The sequence below is a fragment of the Capsicum annuum genome, chromosome 11 (genome assembly GCF_002878395.1).
Source record: "Capsicum annuum cultivar UCD-10X-F1 chromosome 11, UCD10Xv1.1, whole genome shotgun sequence".
Classification (NCBI taxonomy): domain Eukaryota; kingdom Viridiplantae; phylum Streptophyta; class Magnoliopsida; order Solanales; family Solanaceae; genus Capsicum; species Capsicum annuum.
In genome coordinates, this window is record NC_061121.1 from 225,687,060 (window position 1) to 225,703,526 (window position 16,467).

The window sequence follows — 16,467 nt, forward strand, 5'->3', positions numbered from 1 at the left end:
AACTTTACAATATTTATTGAATCTGTTGAAGGGTACTTCTTGGATTCTATGTACCAAATTTGCTTTTAACTTGTAAAATAAATTACCTATCTACAAGTTATGTGATATAGTTATCTTCTGGTAGTAAAAATAATTCCAATATTTGAACTGCTTGTGTGATACATGTGCAAATAATCTGATTTTGATGGAAATCGTACTTAAAATAGCTTAAAAGATTAGGTCGCATGAAAGGTTTGTAGCAGAGAAGATAATCCAATTGGAGCTGCTATACAGAGAATTTTTTTGATAGGTAAATCTACTATAACTGTTTGATCTAATCGTGAAGAATCGTGCCATATGAGTATGATAAACTATGTTTTCAACATATCAGATATCGTTTCAGGTTATATTGGTGGAAACTATTCTCTACGTTGGTTTACAAAGAAAGACAATTCAAATGACTTAGGAAAGTATTTACAAGGATTAGAGAAGGCTGATCTTGAGAACTAATACTACCCACATCATTATTCAAAAACTACTGTCTCGGTAATCGCAAGTCTAGTAACGTTGGGGAAAATTAGAGTCTTGCCACTGCAAACACTCCTCAGTTACTTGTAATGTAAGACCCCGTAAAATTTTGATTATTTTATTTTTGACCCTCCAGCAAGCGTGATGTCAATTTTTGAATTGATTACGTTAAGAGTTGTTAAAAGGATGTTTTGGAAAAGTTTCAAAATATTCGGAAGGGGTTCGGAGCCATTTTGGGATCCCGAGGCAGTAAATCTCTGTGATAGTGGCGTGCCACGCCACTTAGCCTCCATGATAAGGGCATGATGTAGGCTAACCTCCACAATAGCGGCTTGCCATGCCACTATGTATTTTTCGTCCATTTTTTTCACTTGGGGTGAAGGGCTTTTAGTCCTTTTACCCCTTAAATGATTTCTAAACATCAAATTAACCCTTTTCCTTCAGTTTTTAAAGACCAAACTTCATTCTTTTTTTCTTTAACTCCCAACCCAAGAAAGCTCAAGGATTTTATAGAGAATTCATTAGTCAATCTCCGAACTTTGATTTCTCTTTAATGTTTTCTATATTTCAAGCATGTTTCTCATTCCTCAACTTGAATTTTACATTGTGGTATTTATTTAATTAATATCATGTGTTTAATTAATGGGTTTGAAATTGGATCGAGGGATTTGGAGTGTTATTACTTGAATTATTTTTTTCATGTTTTAAATGAATTATTCACACTTTAATTGATGTGGGACCGAATTGGTGCATTATGACATTGATTGGAATGAGTGACATGGGTTCCCCAAATTGATGAAATTTTGGCTTGATAATGGTATTAACCTCAACCCACTTTACAGTCTTGAATTTAAATATAAATATATTCATAATTTAACTTGTTCTTTGTAACATTGCATTGCATTAAAGGATAAATGGATAACAATGATTTTGGAATGCCCTTGGTGGGCATGATTTTGGATTTTAAATGGAACGTGGGGGTCTAATAGTTATATGGACTGGTTTGTCATAATTGAATCAGCTTGCAAGCTTATTGGTATAATGATACCATGTTGGAAAATGCTTCAATAAAGACTTATGGTTGGGTTTATGTGCAAATTGTTTTATTTTAGGCTTAAAGGGAGTTGTGTACCTCATAATGAAGGTGTAGTCCCGAGGGTGACTAACACTGAAAATCACATTTGCTGGTGTAGGGATCTATATGACCATGTCTCTGGATACACATTATTTTTTGGATGGATATCACCTTGGTGTCTTTAGCCTTCCCTTAGTTCGTGTGGATAACACGCACTGGGGCACTTCCAGCAGGGGGACCTGGACCCATATAGCCTGTGGGTGCCTTTAGGATGGAGTGAGTTACATAGTTCAGGCTAATGGTTTAAAATCTCATGTTCATGACCTTTTTCCCTATCCCGACATCCTATATATGTATATACATAAAAGTTGTGCAAGTGATTTTGACTGGTTTTTGACAGTGATATTATTTTATCCCCTTTTCCTGAGTTACATGCCAGTGCTCGCCCCACTGACCATCCCCGAATGCGACACTATTTCATGATGTAGGTTCGAAGGACTCTTCTATTACTCCTGTGCAGCGTTAGGTGGTTGGGTACTTCTATTGATCAGCTATGAAGTGGTGAGCCTTCATTCTTCGGAAGGCTCTATCATTTCATTGTTCTATCTTTATCATCTTAGTACTTTGGGATCCTTTTTGTCATAGTCAGGGAATGTCCCGACTTAGTTGGTATACCCAATTTAAAGGCTTTTATGGACAGTGTTGGGATGTTTTAGATGTCTTGTCTAAATCTTATCTTTCTTTTGGATTCATATATCATTTGTAGACCTTTTTGGCTTTCGTTGTTCATATTTATGTTCACTTGAGGTAAGGCCAAGGGGGTTATATCCGGCCCATGGTGTGCTTGAGATTACCCGTCATGGCCAGACCCGGGTTCGAGCCGTGACATGTAATAACTTTTATTATCATAGAAAGGAATTTAAAAAACTCCCAAATTTTTATTATGTTTCGACCTTCTATTATTTCTTTTTTGATCCGTTTAATGTTCTTTTTCCTTCAGCGAAGGGTCAACTGAAAATAACATGGTAAGGATAAAGTCCACATACACTCCCAACTCCACTTATAAGATTACACTGGCTATATTGTTGTTGTAAGAAGAATTCAACATGAAAATTTTTGGGGCTGGTTTGGGACATAGGTGATTAGAGGTTGGTTATAATTAGGAGTTATTATCAAGCTGATTTGAACTTGGTAAAAAATGATTTGTGAAGATTATCCTACAACACTAGAAAAGTGAATAGACAACAAAATTCACTAACATCAACTTAACTTATTATACAAAGATGCTTGATAACTGAAGTTGAGCTTTTTAATGATTCCCTATATTCCTTCTCCTTATATCTTGGGTATGATATTTTAACTACTTCTTTCCTCTTAGTTCAAGGAAAACAAATTCTACTTAAATTTTTTATACTGATTTAGCTGGACTTCACATTACTTGGACCCAAAAGATTTTGTGTTGATCAGTAATGAAGTGACTTTTGAAATTTATCTAGCAATCTGATACAATTTTGTTGTTATTTTACTCTATCCTTATAAAGACCATGAATCTCATTCTCACCCAAATAAACATAAGTGCCAATACTCTGATGAAAGAACCTTTAAGATTAACTTTATGAAACTTTACCTAAAAAGGGAACTATAATATGCATATCCCTCATGTTATTGATCTATGTAATTTGGGTCTTTTATTTGGAAGTTAGACTTTTTTTGCTGAAATTTCATAATTCTCTACTTTCAAAATTACTACAGATAGTGATGTTTTCAAATTATAACTTGAAAAAGAAAAGGCGTCACGAGGTATTCTAGAAAGATAGGCTACTATTTTGGTTTGTACATTTACTTGTCAAATGAAAAAAATGTGAAACATCTAGTACCACATCCAGCATATTGATTCATGTAACTGTATGTGCTACTGGTTAACATGGGTTTATCGATTGACTGATCAAATGCTTGTATGGACAGAGGACTAAAATTTATGTACACTCAAAGTTGCTAGGGAATTCTTAATTTATTCTCCCTCATTTTCAACCATATAAACTTGTGTATGCGCACATGCTAACTTGACACGACCCAAATCAGGGCCTTGTCGTAATAGGCATCTCAGGCCCAACAAGGATCGGAGACCGCCCCATTTTCCAAACCGACCAACCCAACACATAACGTAAGTCGAATGAATTCCTAACATATAACAAGATAGAGTATTTGACAACACAAAGACTTTGGGATAGGTTCAAGCCAATAACCATAACCAACCCAAAATAATAACCAAGTCCATATCCATAACATAATAGGATAGAACAATCATAAATAAAGTCAAACGGTATAAGCCATAATACCAATACAAATGCCAAGGCTAACACCAATGACGACACCGCCCATACCTTCCATAGTAGTTCCACAAAGCCTCTATCCGAAAGCAAAACAATATCTGATAGGGACATGCCCCCGACCATAGCAAAAACTAGTGTCCAAGACTAAACCAAATGAAAACATAAGAAACCAAAACAAGAAATAGAGCCTTCCGAAGTATGGAAGCTCACCACTTCAAGTCAACACAAGATAATCCCGAGTCCAATCACTGAGTAGGAGATGTAGTATGACCAACACCTATATCACATGGGGATACAGTATTGAAGACGGTTAGCGGTTGGAGCGTTAGTATGTAACTCAAGGATATGGATAAAATAGTGCCAAAAGTTCAAAACCAATCAATCTATGCACATAACTAATAGAATATATATATATATATACATACATACATACCATGCCGGGATAGGGAACAAGATTAGCATGAACTTTGAAATCATTAACCTGAGTTGTGTAGCATGGACGTCATAGAACAGGGCACCCACGGGCTATATGGGCCCAACTCTCTCCTAGCTGAAAGGGCCCCAGTGCGTGTAGCCGCACGAACCAGAGAATATCTAAATCTATATATGCCTATATGAGGGCCTCGAACCTTCCGACATAATCAAGGTGACTTAAGAACCATTACATGTGTTATAGAGGAATCAAACCTCTCATTCATATATTCATTCGGGGTACTCAAATCACGCGGTCATAAAACACCCGCACCAACTAGTGCGGTTTCTGGTGTAAGTCCTTTGGACTCCACTTTCACAACCAGACTACACATCTCGCTATTAAGCCTAATTTAAAACCATCATTTCACATACACAACCATTAATCCAATTACATATCAAAGGTATTTCGTTGGTATTATCATACCAATACTACTTGCAAGCGTACCACATGTCATTACAATTATCAATCAACCAATCATTCATTTGACTTTAGGACTCGAACCCATCGTCTAACAAAGAAACTTATTCAATTCAAAGTTTAGGGACTCGAACTCATTGTCTAGTAAAGGCACATATCAATTTAATGTTTAGGGACTCAAACCTATTTAACTAATTAAACCACCAAGGTTACCATTTAAACCGTTACATGGCCAACAAGACTTTCACAAAATCGTTTACCAATCATTCATATTCATTAGGCCAAGCCTTAGTTCAAAACACCATTGTCATATGACCATTTTACTCTCTTAGACATTTTCACCAACACTTTGAGGGCATGTTATTATCAAGACCAAAATCAAAGTAAAAACCATCAAGTTTAGGGTAACCCGTGACCCATTTGCTAAACCACAATTACCAAGAACCTATACGTGCAAACCATCACAAAAAACAAGTATAAACACAAGCTATACCAAGAGTAAACAATACTCAATCATATGCAACAAAATCCTTAATTTGGTTTTCAAAACCTCCTATTAAGAATCATAATCACACTTTAAATCACATGATATTTGAGAACTAACACTGAGGGAAGATTCACATACCTTATTCAAGAAGATTCATGAAAGAAATTTGACTCTTAAACCTCAAGATGGCTACTTTTGAAGAACCCTATCCCTAATCATCAAGAGAAAGATTAGAGAGTATTTTTAGAGTGTTTAATCTTCCAATAGTGGGTAATGAGAAGCCAAAACATATTTTAAGACATGGGGACTTAAGGGTTTTGGGGTAGGAAATATTTGGAATACCCCTATAACGATCCAAGACTACCCCCTAGTCGTTACACGGTGCTTACAGTCCCGAGAGACCACAAGCTAACCCATGAGCTGGTACCTGCTGTGAGCACTGGATAATATAATCATGAATGCAGAAGAATAACTGAAATACCATTATATCTGAATTCAAAATTGAAATATAAATCTAGGAAAAACAACTACCTGAATCTGATGAAGTACTACTAAACTGAACAACTGACTGACTGTAAGAATGACTGAGAGTTGATGGGACAGGTCCCAACTAACTAATTAAACTGAAATCAAGAAGTAAATACTTTGACCTTGGATGATGGGGGCTCACCGCTGCTACTGTACTGTTGATAATCTGAGAATTTAGGTACGATTCGAGAACTGAGCGTCAGCACCTATAATATGAGACATCGTAGCGCAAAAAAAAGTATGTGATCAGTACTTTGAATGTACTGGTATGCTAAATGAGGTAGGCTAACATGCAAGGTTTCATGAATAGGAGTAATGATCTATCTGAGTATACATGTAATGCATGGAATACTGAACAGAGAACATGAAATCTGTAGATACCGAACATGCATGAAAGTCTGTAAAGTACTGGAAATACATGAAAAATCTGTAGACACTGAAGATGTATGACCAAGAATATGACATGAACTGGATGAAATCTGTAATCACTTAAATACTGAAATAACTGAAATCTGTATACTTTGGTCAAACATTACTGAGACAGAATGACTGCATTGGAACTATAGCTTAAACTATATCTGAGACTATGGGAGGTATCATCTAGCCGATATTCCCCAATCTAAGCTAATCGGGGTCTAACTTGTAACCCTAGTTGGAAGACTATTAATATCTGCCACGGGTACTAACGCTGGCTGTGTGGATCCACTAAACTGATATAATGTCCAAAGGACTAAGGGTGTCAAGCCTGAACTGACGGTGACCCCTACGAGATAGTCAAGCCTAATTTGATAAGTGACTACTCATATCCTATGCTGGCTACATAGTTCTGGAGTATAGGGACTGCTACTAATAACTCTGACTATCTGACGGAGAAGCCTTCATCCCTACACTCGCTCGGTGCTAAATTCTACTCCCAACTGAAAGACACTGAGGTACTAGACTGTTTTGAGTTGAATAACTGATATCTGACTATTCTGATAATGCTCATAATATAATCTAAAGACTATTGTATAATGTACTAAGGCTAGACTAAATAAACAACTATGGTTTTCGGGTATTCAATACCCCCAGGACTCAAAACAACAATACTAAAAGGACATTAAAGCTTAAAGGCCAAAACATGAAGGCTCTTAATAAATAAATCACTCTTGTAGGCATTTTATCAAACACTTATAGTTCATGGTTTTAAAACAATCATAGGAATGTCATGAAACTTGTAGAAATAGCATGAATTCATCATAATAGCATTAAGTCATGGTTTAATTCAATAAATCATAGTATTAAAACATGAAAGATTGAATAATAACAATAATTTCATGGTAACATGGTATAAAATCAATAGTACATGGAGATTCATGGATGAAATCATAATTTAAAACATAAATCTTGAAAAAATTATGATTTTATAATTTAAAAAGGTTGCTTGGACTCCATGGATAAAAGGGATCCATGGATGAACATCTAACATACCTGGGTTAATGAATTTGAAAGGATTGATGGAAAGTTCTTAAGAAATTGCCTTGAATTTGAGAGCTAGGGTTTCTTGTTCTTAAAAAAGGAGATCTTTAATTTTTGAAGGAGAATTGAATAATGATGACTACTTAGGGTGTTTAGGGGTTAAATTTCATGTTTTAGGCTAATTAAGGCCGTGGAAAAAGACCCAAATACCCTTAAAAGAATTTAAAAACGAAAGTCGAAAACTGACCGTCCCAATTTTTAGCCTTGGCGTGACGCGACACTATCGCGCCAAGACACTGGAAAAGGGGCAACTGGGAACTGAGGGCATGATGCAACGTAGAGGAATCGCGGTGCCCTTTTGATTCTAAAATTCACCCTTGGCACGACGCGCCATTATCTCGATAGGACACTAGAAAAGGGACAATTGGGATTTTGGCTGACGGCGCGACACGGTGGTTTTCCAGAGCTTTACTGAAAATCAACAATCATCATTTATATTGGCTCCGCGATGCACTAAGGGTCAAAATGATGGTGTTTAATGACTGAAATTTAAAATCGTCATAACTTCTTACCCAGTTATTGGATTTAGAAAATTTTATAGCATTGGAAAGCTAACTGAATTTCCTACGCAATGGCAGACTTTAAACTGAAAAAATAATGAGTGTTTCAAAAATTTAATACATGAATACTCATCTATTGGGACTTAGATAATGCTAAGGAAATACGAGGTATTACAAAATCTCTCCCTTGGGATTATTTGTCCCCAAATAAAACTGGTTAAGCTGAGGAAATTGATGAACTGAGCTTACACACTGAATATGCATGTATGATGTATGGAATGCATGACTGAACTGATTCATGAATGCACAACTGACAGGAACATGATGTACGGATGAAACTGAGAATGACAAAGAAAGGAAAATCTTAAGAAGATTAGTACCTTATACTGAATCTGGATTTGCAAAGAAAAGATGAGGGTACTTGGTCTGCATTTCTGCTTCTGCTTCCCAAGTGTCTCCCTCAACGGACTGATTCCGCCAAAGAACTTTGACTAATGGAACTTCTTTGTTCCTTAGTCTACGAACTTGATGATCAAGAATTTTGACTGGAACTTTTTTAAAGGAAAAACTATTCTGCATATCTACACTTTCTAAGGGAACAACTACAGTTGGATTACCAATACACTTTTTTATCAACGAGACATGGAACACTGGGTGTACTGAGGCTAAATCTGAAGGCAACTCTAGCTCGTAAGCTACCTTTCCAAAATGACTGAGGATTCTGAAGGGACCAACATATCGGAGACTGAGTTTTTCTTTCTTGTTGAATCTCTTCACTCCCTTCATGGGAGAGATTTTCAAATACACGAAGTCACCGATCTCAAACTCGAGATCCTTTCTCCTCACATCAACATATAATTTCTGTTGGCTCTGGGCAGCCTTAAGCCTTTCTCTGATCAACTGAATCTTTTCTAAAGCATCAAACACCAAGTCAGGCCCTACTATTGCAGCCTCACCTACTTCAAATCAACCATTTGGAGATCTACATCTCCTACCATAGAGAATCTCAAATGGACTCATACGAATACTGGAATAATAGTTGTTATTGTATGTGAATTCAATCAAGGGAAAATAGTCATCCTAACTACCCTTGAAATCAACAATGTACGCTTTCAGCATATCCTCAAGAGTCTGACTGGTCCTTTCAGCTTAACCATCTGTTTGAGGGTGGAAGGTTGTACTGAGGTGGACTTGGGTACCAAGACCCTTTTGGAATACTTTCCAGAAGTGAGAGGTAAACTGAGTACCTCTATCAGAGATGATAAATAAGGAAACACCGTGCAACCTAACCAACTCTCTGAGATAGAGATTGGCATAGTTCTTGGCTGAATAAAAGGTATAGACTGGCAAGAAATGAGCTGGTTTGGTCATCCTATCTACGATAACCCAAATAGAATCATGCTAATGATGGGTACGAGGCAAACCTATCACAAAATCCATGTTTACTTCTTCCCATTTCCATATGGGAATACTGAAATCCTACATGGACCCACTAGGCTTCTGGTGCTCGACCTTAACTTACTGATATGTAGAGTACTTAGCTATAAAATCTGCAATATCTCTCTTCATCCCACTCCACCAATAGATCTCCCGCAAATCTCGGTACATCTTAGTGGCCCTAGATGAATAGAGTAACGCACACCATGCACTTTAGCAAGAATTCATTGCATTAAATCATCTACACCAAGCACACACAATCTACCCTGATAACACAAAACTCCATCTCTCCCTTGGGAGAAAACGTCCACCTTCTGATCTCTAACTAATTCTTTCAACTAAACTAGACTGGGATCTCTATCCTGCTTTTCTTTCATCTCAAAAACTAGAGATGACTTTGAGATACTCTGCACCCATACACTACCTTCGGTTGAATTGAGTAAACGGACACCTAGTCGGGAAAGTTGATGAACTTCCTGAGCTAAATTCTTCTTACCATCCTCAATATGAGCTACACTACCCATAGACATTCTATTGAGAGCATCAGTCACTACATTGGCCTTGCTTGGATGATAAGAACAGTTATGTCATAATCATTTAATAACTCTAACCACCTTCTCAGAAGAAAATTCAAATCTTTCTGAGAGAACACATACTAGAGGCTTTTATGATCTGTGAACACATCTACATGCACCTCATACAAGTAATGCCTCCAAATCTTTAAGGCAAACACTACAGTTGCTAGCTCAAGATTATGATTCGGATAATTCTTCTTATGAGTCTTAAGTTGTCTGGAGGCGTAAGCTATGACCTTACCTCTCTGCATGAGGACACAACCCAAACCTACTATGGATGCATCACAGTATACAAAAAAACTATCTAAACCATCTAGTAGAGTCAAGACTGGGGCTGATGAGTCGAGTCTTCAACTCATGAAAACTTTTCTCGCATAAATCTGACCAATGAAACTTAACTTTCTTCTGAGTCAATCTAGGCATGAGGGATGCAATTGAAGAAAACCCTTCAATAAACCGACAGTAACAGCCAGCTAAACCCAAGAAACTCTTGATATCTAATGGAGAGATGGGTTTAGACTAATTTCTCACTGCTTTAGTCTTTTGAGGATCAACTCTAATGCTATCACCGAAAATAATATGACCAAGGAATGCTACTGATCTTATCCAGAATTCACACTTACTAAATTTAGAAAATAACTGATAGGCTCTAAATGTCTGAAGCACTATGCTGAGGTGGTCTGCATGATCACTTTTGCTACGAGAATAGACAAGAATGTCATCAATGAAGACTATGATGAACTTTTACAAGTACTACTTGAACACTTGGTTCATTAAGTCCATGAAGGCTGCTGGGGAATTTGTAATACCAAAGGACATGACTAGAAATTTAAAGTGACCATACGGAGTTTGGAAAGCTGTTTTTGGAATGTCACATTCTTTGACTCTAAGCTGATGATAGCTTGATCTGAGGTCTATCTTGGAAAAATAACTAGCACCCTGAAGTTGGTCAAACAAGTCATCGATTCTAGGAAGTGGGTATTTATTCTTGACTGTGACCTTGTTCAACAGACGATAATCTATGCACATTCTGAGAGAACCGTCTTTCTTATGCACGAATAGAACAGGTGTGTCCACAGGGAGACACTGGGTCTTATGAATCCCTTATCTAAGAGATCTTTCAACTGTTCTTTCAGTTCTTTGAGTTCAGCTAGAGCCATTTTGTATGGCAGAATAGATATAGGCTGAGTATCTAGGAGAAGGTCTATTCCAAAGTCGATTTTCCTTTCGGGAGGAACTCCAGGAAGATCTTCAGGAAAAACATCTGAGAATTCATTTACTACTAGGACTATCTCAAGAGTAGGGGTTTCTGAGTTGGAGTCTTTGACTCGCACAAGATAGTAGACACACCCCTTGGATATCATCGTTCTGGCTCTAAGGTATGAAATCAACTGACCCCTAAGAACTATAGTACTACCCCTCTATTCAAGGACTGATTCATTTGGAAACTAAAAATGAACTATTTTATTTCTACAACCAACTGAGACATAGCATGAGTAGAGCCAATCCAAGCCAAGAATGACATCAAAATATGTCATCTCTAACTCCACGAGATCAACTGAGGTAACTTTTTGAGCTATTATGACCAGACAGTTCCTGTATACCTATCTGGCTACAATGGAAATACCCACTGGGGTAGACACTGAAAAGGGTTCTGCTAGAGTTTTGATACTGACTCTGAAATTGGCAGCTATATATAGAGTTACAAAAGAAGGAGAATCTCCAGGGTCTAGTAAAGCATAAACATGTAAGTGAAAGACCTGCAACATACCAGTAACTACATCAGGAGAATTTTCCTGATCTTGGCGGGACTGAAGAATATATAATCTGTTCAGACGCTGACCACTGGTAGCACTGGAAGCGGCACCTTGCTGAGTTGGGCGGTCGGATGGAACTGACGACTGATGTGACTGGCCCTGTTGGCGCGTATCCCTACCTTTCTGAGAATATACCCGACACTTCCGAATCTGATGGCCTGGCTTGCCCTACCTGAAGCACACATCACTACCTGCTCTACACTAACCCTGATGGTGTCTACCAATTTCTGACATAAAATATTGGTACGAGCATTGCTAATACTGGCCTGGGACTTAGAGACTGGTGCCCTATCTTTATTGTCGTTTCTAAATTTGGGTACTGGGGCACTAGCTAAAAATAGTGGGGTTGAAGACCTCTGATGAAACTGAGGACGGTTACCACCTTCTGACTTTGGCTGACTGAAGTTAAAATTACCCATTCTAGCTCTCTTGTTTTCTCTCCCCCTCTCCTTAATCTTCTGGTCCTCTATCTGTTGAGCATGGACCATCCACCTAGACAAGTCCATCTCACTAATCAGCATTGTGGTCCTACACTCCTTGACCATACTATCAGACACGCCAGACATAAACTTACTCATCTTGGACCTATTATCCGCCACCACATGAGGAGCATACCTAGAGAACTAAGTGAACTTGAGATAATACTCCTTCACACTCATACTGCCATACCTCAAATTAATAAATTCTAACACTTTGCCTTCCTCAACTCTAATGGAAAGAATCTATCTAGAAAAGTTGTGGCAAACTTTTTGTATTTTATAGGCCCTGCATCAACACCTCTATCAACTTTCCACTGCTTAAACCAATTATGGGTTATATTCTGCAATTGATATGCAACCAACTCAGCACTCTGACTAGATGTCACCCCCATAGAATCCGTAACCTTCTAAACCATATCTAAGAATTCCTGTGGGTCCTTTTCAGACTTGGAACCCATGAAAGAAAGAGGATTCATCTGTGTACAGTCCTGAATTCTAGTTATAGCAGTATTATCCACTGGATTGGCCAAAACAGCAGGTGGTCATTCATTCTGTGCTGCTATGGAGTTCGCTAGAGTAGTGAACGCAACCTTAAATTTTGCGTGAGAGACATGCTAGTCCATAGGGTTTTCCTAGATGGGCTGTGGAGATGGCTGAGTTCCTGTTCTTCTTCCATTCTTCTTGGGAGGCATGTTCTGTAAACGAAAGAAGTAAATAGATTAGCCTAAAAGTTTAACTTAAGCTCATGCTCACTAGCATATTATGAATAATGAAAGAAGGGAAACTTTTCCTAAACGCCTTGTAGCCTCTCATCCATAAGTGTGGCGTGCTACACACTCATGAGCAAGAGTATATGGCTTTCAGACTTCCTAGGACACTTTAAAACCCTAGTCTCTGATACCAAGTTTGTAACGACTCAAGACTACCCCCTAGTCGTTACACGGTGCTTATAGTCTCGAGGGACCACAAGCTAACCCATGAGCTGGTACCTGTTGTGAACACTGGATAATATAATCATGAATATGGAAGAATAACTGAAAAGCCATAAGGTTTTAATATCTGAATTCAAAGCTGAAATATAAATCTAGGAAAAACAACTGTCTGAATCTGATGAAATACTGCTAAACTAAATAACTAACTAACTGTAATGTCTGAAAAGCCTCTAGATCTGAATGACTGAGAGTTAATGGGACAAGCTTCAACTAACTCCAACTAACTAATTAAACTGAAATCATGAAGTAAATACTCTATTCTCGGATAATTGGGACTCACCACTGCTACTGTACTACTGATAATCTGAGAATATAGGTGCGCTCTGGGAACTGAGCGTCAGCACCTATGATATGAGATATCATAGCGCAAAAGAAAAGTATGCGACCAATACTTTGAATGTACTGGTATGCTAAATGAGGTAGGCTAACATGGAAGGTTTCATGAATAAGAGTAATGATCTATCTGAGTATACATGTAATGCATGGAATACTAAATAGAGAACATGAAATCTGTAGATACTGAACATGCATAAAAGTCTATAAAGTACTGGAAATACATGAAAATCTGTAGACACTAAAGATGTATGACCAAGCATATGACATGAACTGGATGAAATCCGTAATCACTTAAATGCTGAAATAACTGAAATCTGTATGCTTTGGATAAACATTACTGAAACTGAATAACTGAATCGAAACTATAGCTGAAACTATATCTGGGACTGTAGGAGGTATCATCTAACTGACATTCCACAATCTGAGCTTATCGGGATCCAACCTATAACCCCAGTTGAAAGGGTATTAATACCGTGCTACGAGTACTAACACTGGCTGTGTGGATCCACTAAACTGATATAATGTCCAAAGGACTAAGGGTATCAAGCCTGAACTAACGGGTGACCACTGCGAGATAGTCAAGCCTAATCTGACAGGTGGCTACTCATATCCTACGCTGACTATGTAGTTTTGGAGTATAGGGACTGCTACTAACGACTCTACCTATCTGAAGGGGAAACCGTCACCTACACTCGCTCAGTGCTAAATCCTACTTCCAACTGAAAGACACTGAGGTACTAGACTGTTCTGAGTTGAATAACTGATATCTGACTATTCTGATAATGCTCATAATATAATCTAAAGACTATTCTGTAAAGTACTAAGACTAGACTAAATAAACAGCTATGGTTTTCAGGTATTCAATACCCCCAGGACTCAAAACAACAATACTGAAAGGACACTAAAGCTTGAAGGCCAAAACATGAAGGCTCTTAATAAATAAATCACTCTTGTAGGCATTTTATCAAACACTTATAGTTCATGGTTTTAAAATAATCATAGGAATGTCATGAAACTTGTAGAAATAGCATGAATTCATCATAATAGCATTAAATCATGTTTTAATTCAGTAAATCATAGTATTAAAACATGGAAGATTGAATAATAATAATAATCTCATGGTAACATGGTATAAAATCAATAGTACATGGAGATTCATGGATGAAATCATAATTTAAAACATAAATCTTGAAAAGATCACAATTTTATAATTTAAAAAGGTTGCTTGGATTCCATGGATGAACATCTAACATACCTGGGTTAATGAATTTGAAAGGATTGATGGAAAGTTCTTGAGAAATTGCCTTGAATTTGAGAGCTAGGGTTTCTTGTTCTTGAAAAGGGAGATTTTTAATTTTTGAAGGAAAATTGAATAATGATGACTACTTAGGGTGTTTAGGGGTTAAATTTTGTATTTTAGGTTAATAAGGGCCGTGGAAAAAGACCCAAATACCCTTAAATGAATTTTAAAAAGGAAGCTGAAAACTGACCGTCCCAATTTTTGGCCTTGGCGCGACGTGATGCGATGCTATCATGCCAAGCCACTGGAAAAGGGACAACTGGGAACTAAGGGCATGGCATGACGCGGAGGAATCACGGTTCCCTTTTGATTCTGAAATTCACCCTTGGCGCGACGCGTCATTATCGCAACAGGACACTGGGAAAAGGACAATTAGGATTTTGGCTGACGGCGCGACATGGTGGTTTTGCGAAGCTTCACTAAAAATTGACAATCATCATTTATGTTGGCTCCGCAATGCACTAAGGGTCAAAATGACGGTGTTTAACGACTGAAACTTAAAATCTCCATAACCTCCTACCCGGTTTTCGAATTTTGGCGAATTTTATATCGCTGGAAAACTAACTGAATTTCATACGTAATGGAAAGCTCTAAGCTGAAAAATAATGAGTGTTTAAAAAATTTTATACATGAATACTAATGTATTGGGACTTAGATAATGCTGGGGAAATACGGGGTGTTACAACCCCCAACTTAAAAGCTAAAAACATACACGCAGGAGGGTATGACCATACCCCCTAAATCGTACCCTAAGGTATGAGTGGTACCCTTGTCTTATACCTTAGAACTCACCTTGAACCCCTATACTGACCAACATACGATCACAATGGCCTAACTCGTGTCTTAACATATGAGAGTACCCCATAACTTGTACCCCAAGTAGAATTCCCTAGGTCAAGTGTAGAGCACCATACGACCCAAACACATAGCGTAGAGCACCATACGACCCAACCACATACGAATCATACCTTAACATACTTATAGTAAGGTGCCTAGTCGTATCTTGGACAGAAACCTATCAAAACTCACTGAATAACATACGACTTGGAAGACCCTAAACCGTATCCAAGCATACGACTAGTATGCTCTAACCGTATGTTGTCTAGAGAACAAAAAATCAGGAATTTTGTAAGGGTTAAAACACAAGGTGTTTCATAACTGATGTTGGGAGGATATCAGACGCATTAGAGTAAGTATGCAAGTTTTTTTTCAACAAGTTGATTGAGATATTTTCAGCTGGCTCCTTAGTTTTTCTAATTTTAGGTTCTATTAAGCATTATCAAAATCACTTAAAATTGGCCGAACCCCTTAAAGGATTAAAACTCATCACTAGGTACCTCTTTATCCTCTCATCTTTGTTAGGATGGTGGAACTTTCTACATACGGGGAGGGTTCTCCACAAATTTGGCTCCTGCAAAATTGGTTGGCAAATTGCTTAACCTTTTTGATAGCACAGCTGAAGGCTTTACAATCTTTGAGACAGGAAAGAAATAAATCAAAAGGAAAAGAGAAAAAATTCTACCGTAATGTTTTGATGTTAATACCTCAAACTAGTAGACATCGAGTAACTAAAGGTTTTGATGTGTCTGTTTCATGACAACAAATTTAAAAATAAGGGCATATAAGACTTCTCAATGATTTTAATGTTAGGGTTTTTGTCCTGATTTTCTTACTATATTTAAGTTTTATTT